At 44.0% G+C, this 7,760-nt stretch overlaps 2 protein-coding genes across 2 annotated transcripts in view; one reads left to right on the top strand and one right to left on the bottom strand.

Annotated features, from left to right (window-relative positions):
- The window catches only part of rabepk (Rab9 effector protein with kelch motifs), a 54,683-nt gene extending 49,066 nt beyond the window's left edge, over positions 1–5,617 (bottom strand). The window contains exon 1 of the mRNA XM_020465929.2: positions 5,593–5,617. The gene's annotated coding sequence lies outside the window, so the exon portion shown is untranslated. The remainder of the gene's footprint in view (positions 1–5,592) is intronic.
- Positions 1–7,760, top strand: part of LOC109873599 (regulator of G-protein signaling 3-like) — a 42,395-nt gene that overhangs the window by 3,615 nt on the left and 31,020 nt on the right. The window lies entirely within an intron of this gene.

Raw genomic sequence — 7,760 nt, forward strand, 5'->3', positions numbered from 1 at the left:
TGCATTCATGCATTTGATGTCAGATAAAGTGTCTTCGACAGAGGAGTCAGTGAAGATAAAAATAGACGACTGCTGGGTTCTCAGCTCTACTTGCAGTTTAATTATTCATTCTTAATTTATCCAACTGTGTCCCATCCCCCTTGTGCCCCAACTGCTCTTTACATTGTAAACCGTTTATAATACCTCCCAAAGGCAGGGTGGTCTGTACCTCCCAATGGGTCTATTGTTTTTAATAGCAAAGTGCAAAGAAAAGTTCATTCAGGTCGGGTGTGAGTTTCTGCTTGAATTTGGTTCAAAGGACAGTGAATTCGCTCATATGTTGAGAACTTGTACCAAGCTCCTGTGTGTATCAGACCATTTTTTCGCTTAGAGATTGAGATTATTCTGAACTGAAGACACGTGTAACCACGTTAAGTCTTAGCCTATTGGTGATAGTAGTCTTTCACTCGGAGTAGTTTGCAATGTCTCGTGTAGTTCATGTACACTATGTGTCTGAGTGTTAATTATTTCACGACCGATCAACTTTATTAGTTGAATTGAGTAAATGCATTCCTAGTTTTACAGAGTAATTCTTTGATTGACTAGAAGTTTATATTTTAGGTCTATTGATAGTTAATTACACTATACACACAGCACATGCTGAGGTACCACCTTGACATCTCTGATCTGCTTGCCTTAATAAACTAATGCTAGAACATTGGTTGCCAGGATTAACTATTTGTATCTAGAATAATTGCATCACGGAGCATGTTAGACACATGATCATTATAGTCATACTGAGATGTGATGTAAGGCTTTGCTACCTGGACTAGATTCCTTCAGAGACTTTCAGGGCCTGTTCAATTTGTTCACATATTGGAGTCGGATTTGATAAACACAATTGATTATATTCAACATATTGGTTGGATCATTTCCATCCAACTACGACTTGTGGTTGGACATGGTAAAGTTGGATTTGTGTGTGGTTCTGCAACAGATGAGCAGGTTGCATAACATGAAAGGTGATAAGGATAAACCTTTTTAAATTAATATAGTCAATAAATATATCTCAAATAAGGAAAGAGGAAACAAACTTAATCTTAACTTGGACGCACACAACTAGAAGGAAACTGGAAATGGCTTGACTGGCTTTAAAAACTAATTAGAATGGAGAATGAGCCTATCAGGATAGTCTTGATCATTTCTGACAGGTGTGTGATTGTTTGAAAGTCAAAAGGTGAAGTGATCTTGCTTGATCAAGCCCATCTCAGCAGTACGCTGCTCCACTCTGAGGTCTTTTGTACAGACCTTTTTAAAAAAAGAGGTTCTTATTTTTTTGCTCTGTACACAGTCTTGTACGGTTAACCTTGTGGGGACACAAGTCAGTCCCATTCAAAATCCTATTTTTCCTAACCCCTAAACCTAACCCTAACTCGTACCCTGACCTTAACCATAGCTCCTGTTACGCACACCTCTATGAAGAGGGAACGCAACACCCTGCTTTAACTCAACTCCCCGTGAAGTGAAAGAGGTATGGACTATAGGTGCGAGTAAGGATGACAAAAGGCAGAGAATTTACCGTTTACTAGGAATTTATTCCTTCACATGGTAATATGGGGAAAAGGGGCTGGACGCAACCAAAGCAAAGAAATAAATCTCAAACCCCCTCTCCTACCTTACCTGCCTACCTACTACTTACCTAATTTAGCACCACCTGGTGCACTAATCAAAATACACGGGGTGGTCCACCCAGGTCTTACCTAGTGTGCCTAGACAGTGAATATACTACGGGTATATGTATGCCCGTGGGCCTCTTGCCTAAGCACTCCCTAGGTGCATTCCCCTTCCCCTCCTGGGAACAAATGAAACACAATAATACAAACTACTTCACAACAACCTGAGAAAATAACTCAAGACAATAAAGAAGCTCTATCTGACAACGCACCTAACTAACACAGAACATACCAATGCTGCTCCCAACAACAACTAACATAGTACTTTCAGTGTCTTGCGAAAGCATTCGGCCCCCTTGAACATTGCGACCTTTTGCCACATTTCAGGCTTCAAACATAAAGATATAAAACTGTATTTTTTTGTGAAGAATCAACAACAAGTGGGACACAATCATGAAGTGGAACGACATTTATTGGATATTTCAAACTTTTTTAACAAATCAAAAGCAGAAAATTGGGCGTGCAAAATTATTCAGCCCCCTTAAGTTAATACTTTGTAGCGCCACCTTTTGCTGCGATTACAGCTGTAAGTCGCTTGGGGTATGTCTCTATCAGTTTTGCACATCGAGAGGCCGACATTTTTTCCCATTCCTCCTTGCAAAACAGCTCGAGCTCAGTGAGGTTGGATGGAGAGCATTTGTGAACAGCAGTTTTCAGTTCTTTCCACAGATTCTCGATTGGATTCAGGTCTGGACTTTGACTTGGCCATTCTAACACCTGGATATGTTTATTTTTGAACCATTCCATTGTAGATTTTGCTTTATGTTTTGGATCATTGTCTTGTTGGAAGACAAATCTCAGTCCCAGTCTCAGGTCTTTTGCAGACTCCATCAGGTTTTCTTCCAGAATTGTCCTGCATTTGGCTCCATCCATCTTCCCATCAATTTTAACCATCTTCCCTGTCCCTGCTGAAGAAAAGCAGGCCCAAACCATGATGCTGCCACCACCATGTTTGACAGTGGGGATAGTGTGTTCAGGGTGATGAGCTGTGTAAAGCTGTGTTGCTTTTACGCCAAACATAACGTTTTGCATTGTTGCCAAAAAGTTCAATTTTTGGTTTCATCTGACCAGAGCACCTTCTTCCACATGTTTGGTGTGTCTCCCAGGTGGCTTGTGGCAAACTTTAAACGACACTTTTTATGGATATCTTTAAGAAATGGCTTTCTTCTTGCCACTCTTCCATAAAGGTCAGATTTGTGCAATATACGACTGATTGTTGTCCTATGGACAGAGTCTCCCACCTCAGCTGTAGATCTCTGCAGTTCATCCAGAGTGATCATGGGCCTCTTGGCTGCATCTCTGATCAGTCTTCTCCTTGTATGAGCTGAAAGTTTAGAGAGACGGCCAGGTCTTGGTAGATTTGCAGTGGTCTGATACTCCTTCCATTTCAATATTATCGCTTGCACAGTGCTCCTTGGGATGTTTAAAGCTTGGGAAATCTTTTTGTATCCAAATCCGGCTTTAAACTTCTCCACAACAGTATCTCGGACCTGCCTGGTGTGTTCCTTGTTCTTCATGATGCTCTCTGCGCTTTTAACGGACCTCTGAGACTATCACAGTGCAGGTGCATTTATACGGAGACTTGATTACACACAGGTGGATTGTATTTATCATCATTAGTCATTTAGGTCAACATTGGATCATTCAGAGATCCTCACTGAACTTCTGGAGAGAGTTTGCTGCACTGAAAGTAAAGGGGCTGAATAATTTTGCACGCCCAATTTTTAAGTTTTTGATTTGTTACAAAAATTTGAAATATCCAATAAATGTCGTTCCACTTCATGATTGTGTCCCACTTGTTGTTGATTCTTCACCAAAAAATACAGTTTTATATCTTTATGTTTGAAGCCTGAAATGTGGCAAAAGGTCGCAAAGTTCAAGGGGGCCGAATACTTTCGCAAGGCACTGTACCAAAAGTGCCTCTCTCTCTCTCTCTCTCTCTCTCTCTCTCTCTCTCTCTCTCTCTCTCTCTCTCTCTCTCTCTCTCTCTCTCTCTCTCTCTCTCTCTCTCTCTCTCTCTCTCTCTCTCTCTCTCTCTCTCTCTCTCTCTCTCTCTCTCTCTCTCTCTCTATATATATATATATATATATATATATATATATATATATATATATATATATATATATATATATATATATATATATATAAACCCCCTAGAAATAGCATTTGACCTTGTGGGGACCAACAAAATGTCTGGTCCCCACAAGAATAGTTAAACATGCCATAGACACATTACCTTCAAACTCTGTCTCAGGAAAGAACAAATAAAATCAGATTTTTGGACAGGCTTCTGCCTGGCATTTATCCCAATGAATATTTAATTGGCTTAAGTTGCTAATGAGGAGATTAAACACTGAGTCACTGGGAGTTCTCCTTTTCATCTCTTAGCTCCCTCCTGCTACTGTCATCCTCCACAACTCCTTGGCTTTATTCTTCTTCATCTATCCCCCTTAATCTCTCTCCTCCCATCCCTCTATATATTCCCTCTTATGTTCTCTCACCCACCCACTCTCCCCCCTCTCCCTCTTCCCCTCCCATTGGTTTCTATTTGTCTAATGGGCATCATAATAGTCGGTGGTGGCACAGTCCGTGCTTAGATTTATGGTACTGTACATGTCTCCCATCCCCCACTTCCCCTCTTTCCCCTCACTCTCCCCCTCGCCCCACAGCCTGTAGAAATCTGCCCACTCAGATAAGATGCTTTAACCAGCGATTATTGTCACAGTCCACGGAATCACATCTCTTAACTACAATAGAGCTCAGACTGCAGGCTTAGAACAGCCTCAATAAGACACAGGGAGAGCAGACCAGCACATAGAACACTCTGTATTCTGTCCTCTCACTGGATGGAAGAAGACCTAGGCTAGCTGCTGTGCTGTATTGTGTGTGTGTGTGTGTGTGTGTGTGTGTGTGTGTGTGTGTGTGTGTGTGTGTGTGTGTGTGTGTGTGTGTGTGTGTGTGTGTGTGTGTGTGTGTGTGTGTGCGTGTGTAAGTGCGTGCGTGCGTGTGTGTGTGTGTGTGTGTGCGAGAGGGAGAGAGGAGAGACTGAAAGAGATAGAGAGTGTTTTGTGCATTGTCCCTTAATAGAGACTGTGATCAGATGGGTTATGAGTCAACTCTTCCTCTATGTCCCGGCTGCATGGTTTTCACACATGAGCGCTCGCACTCACCAAATGTGAAATTGCCTCCCATTCAACTAATGAGTTAAAATTCTAATTGAATTGGCCATACCCTCCTGATGTTGAATTTGAATTTGAGTTTGAGTGCAGGAAGTAGAATTTAATTCAGTGCAATTCATAATAATTCCACTCGGTCATAGAACATCAGAATTTAATTTAATTTGACAGGTCACACTATCAGATACAAAGAATATATCAATTTTCGTGAAGCGGACGTAATAGCATCAGCTGCTGGAAAGAGCTAAACTTCTGTTTAGAAGTGTGTGTGTGTGTGTGTGTACGTTGCTCTGGGGATGTGGAGCCAGAGAAGGTAGTGGTGTGTGTGTTTGTGCGTTTCTAAATCTGTGGAAAGAAGAATTCTCTCTATTTATTTCATATGTATTATAGTAGCAACACACAGGCCCCCACTTGAGGATATATATTTTTCAGCTGTCTATTTCCTGTGTTTGAGGGGTACAAAATTCACTCGTCACTTAAATCTCACTGTATTGATAGCTTTCATTTGACTTCTGCGACTCTTTCAAACTCTTGCTTGTGCCTGTTGCTTTTTCTCATTAGCGTTACGACCATTGGACATTTCTGTAATGAAATGTCAAACTGGGGGTCGGAACCGAAATGATCTTTCAATTGTTTCGTTCTGAACAGAACCATTACTTGTTTGTGCAGAGTGGCACCTGAATTGAAATAAAAACACATCTTACCTTCTTGTAGTTAATAAATCCAATGTGAAACGTGATAACTATAGTGTCCTTAAGTAGTGTTGAAAAGGTTTATCCGTTCTTCTCTAATTAAAAATCTCTCACACTTGTAACGTCAGTAGGCTACGGTAGACTATGATTCGGCGGGAGGGGGAGGGGCAGTTAGACTACTCACACACACTGGCAAAGATTTTCAGCTGGCAGGCAGGCAGGCAGACACTAGAACAAGTTACTGAGTGACAGTGAAGGCTTTGCATATGTGCTTTGTTCCTTTTCTTGTAGGACTGGGAGAAAAAAAATCCCCAGAATGTGAAAGAACATTATTAACCGATTCCCATTATTTTAACCCTTTGACACGTACCAACACACGGGTGTGATAATTCTACAGTGGTCCCTACAGCGTATGCTCAAACGCTCATTTAGCACGTCTAGTTTCAATTGACGCAATAGGTAGCATTTGAGCTGGCCACACTGTTTTTTTACAGCAACATTTTGCACAAGCACAGTCCTTACAATGTTATGTTCTGAATGTGACCAGTTGGACATCTTGAAGCAAGTGGGGACAGTAAACTGGGATAGGGAGAGATTGAATATGTCCGTATCATTTGGTAGGGTGCTGGTAGGGTAGATAGAGCAGGGGAGTGCTGGTAGGGTAGATAGAGCAGGGGAGTGCTGGTAGGGTAGATAGCGCAGGGGAGTGCTGGTAGGGTAGATAGAGCAGGGGAGTGCTGGTAGGATAGATAGAGCAGGGGAGTGCTGGTAGGATAGATAGAGCAGGGGAGTGCTGGTAGGGTAGACAGAGCAGGGGAATGCTGGTAGGGTAGACAGAGCAGGAGAGTGCTGGTAGGGTAGACAGAGCAGGGGAGTGCTGGTAGGGTAGACAGAGCAGGGGAGTGCTGGTAGGGTAGACAGAGCAGGGGAGTGCTGGTAGGGTAGATAGAGCAGGGGTGTGCTGGTAGGGTAGACAGAGCAGGGGAGTGCTGGTAGGGTAGACAGAACATGGGAGTGCTGGTAGGGTAGACAGAACAGGAGAGTGCTGGTAGGGTAGACAGAGCAGGAGAGTGCTGGTAGGGTAGACAGAACAGGGGAGTGCTGGTAGGGTAGACAGAGCAGGAGAGTGCTGGTAGGGTAGACAGAGCAGGGGAGTGCTGGTAGGGTAGACAGAACAGGAGAGTGCTGGTAGGGTAGACAGAGCAGGTGAGTGCTGGTAGGGTAGACAGAGCAGGAGAGTGCTGGTAGGGTAGACAGAGCAGGGGAGTGCTGGTAGGGTAGACAGAGCAGGAGAGTGCTGGTAGTGTAGACAGAACAGGAGAGTGCTGGTAGGGTAGACAGAGCAGGGGAGTGCTGGTAGGGTAGACAGAACAGGAGAGTGCTGGTAGGGTAGACAGAGCAGGAGAGTGCTGGTAGGGTAGACAGAGCAGGAGAGTGCTGGTAGGGTAGACAGAGCAGGAGAGTGCTGGTAGGGTAGACAGAGCAGGAGAGTGCTGGTAGGGTAGACAGAGCAGGAGAGTGCTGGTAGGGTAGACAGAGCAGGGGAGTGCTGGTAGGGTAGACAGAGCAGGGGAGTGCTGGTAGGGTAGACAGAGCAGGGGAGTGCTGGTAGGGTAGATAGAGCAGGGGAGTGCTGGTAGGGTAGATAGAGCAGGGGAGTGCTGGTAGGGTAGACAGAGCAGGAGAGTGCTGGTAGGGTAGACAGAGCAGGAGAGTGCTGGTAGGGTAGACAGAGCAGGAGAGTGCTGGTAGGGTAGACAGAGCAGGGGAGTGCTGGTAGGGTAGACAGAGCAGGGGAGTGCTGGTAGGGTAGACAGAGCAGGGGAGTGCTGGTAGGGTAGACAGAGCAGGAGAGTGCTGGTAGGGTAGACAGAGCAGGAGAGTGCTGGTAGGGTAGACAGAGCAGGAGAGTGCTGGTAGGGTAGACAGAGCAGGAGAGTGCTGGTAGGGTAGACAGAGCAGGAGAGTGCTGGTAGGGTAGACAGAGCAGGAGAGTGCTGGTAGGGTAGACAGAGCAGGTGTTTGGTGGTTGCAGCCATGTTCCTCCCCTTTATGTTAATGCAGTCATTTATTCAAATACTGTATACCTGGTGTTTTAATGGAAACGAGACACATATTTTTTATTTTAAAAAGATACCTGATACAATTTGAAAATGTATATATGAGTGCATAAAACAAAA

The sequence above is a fragment of the Oncorhynchus kisutch genome, linkage group LG29 (genome assembly GCF_002021735.2).
Source record: "Oncorhynchus kisutch isolate 150728-3 linkage group LG29, Okis_V2, whole genome shotgun sequence".
In the NCBI taxonomy this organism is placed as follows: Eukaryota; Metazoa; Chordata; class Actinopteri; order Salmoniformes; family Salmonidae; genus Oncorhynchus; species Oncorhynchus kisutch.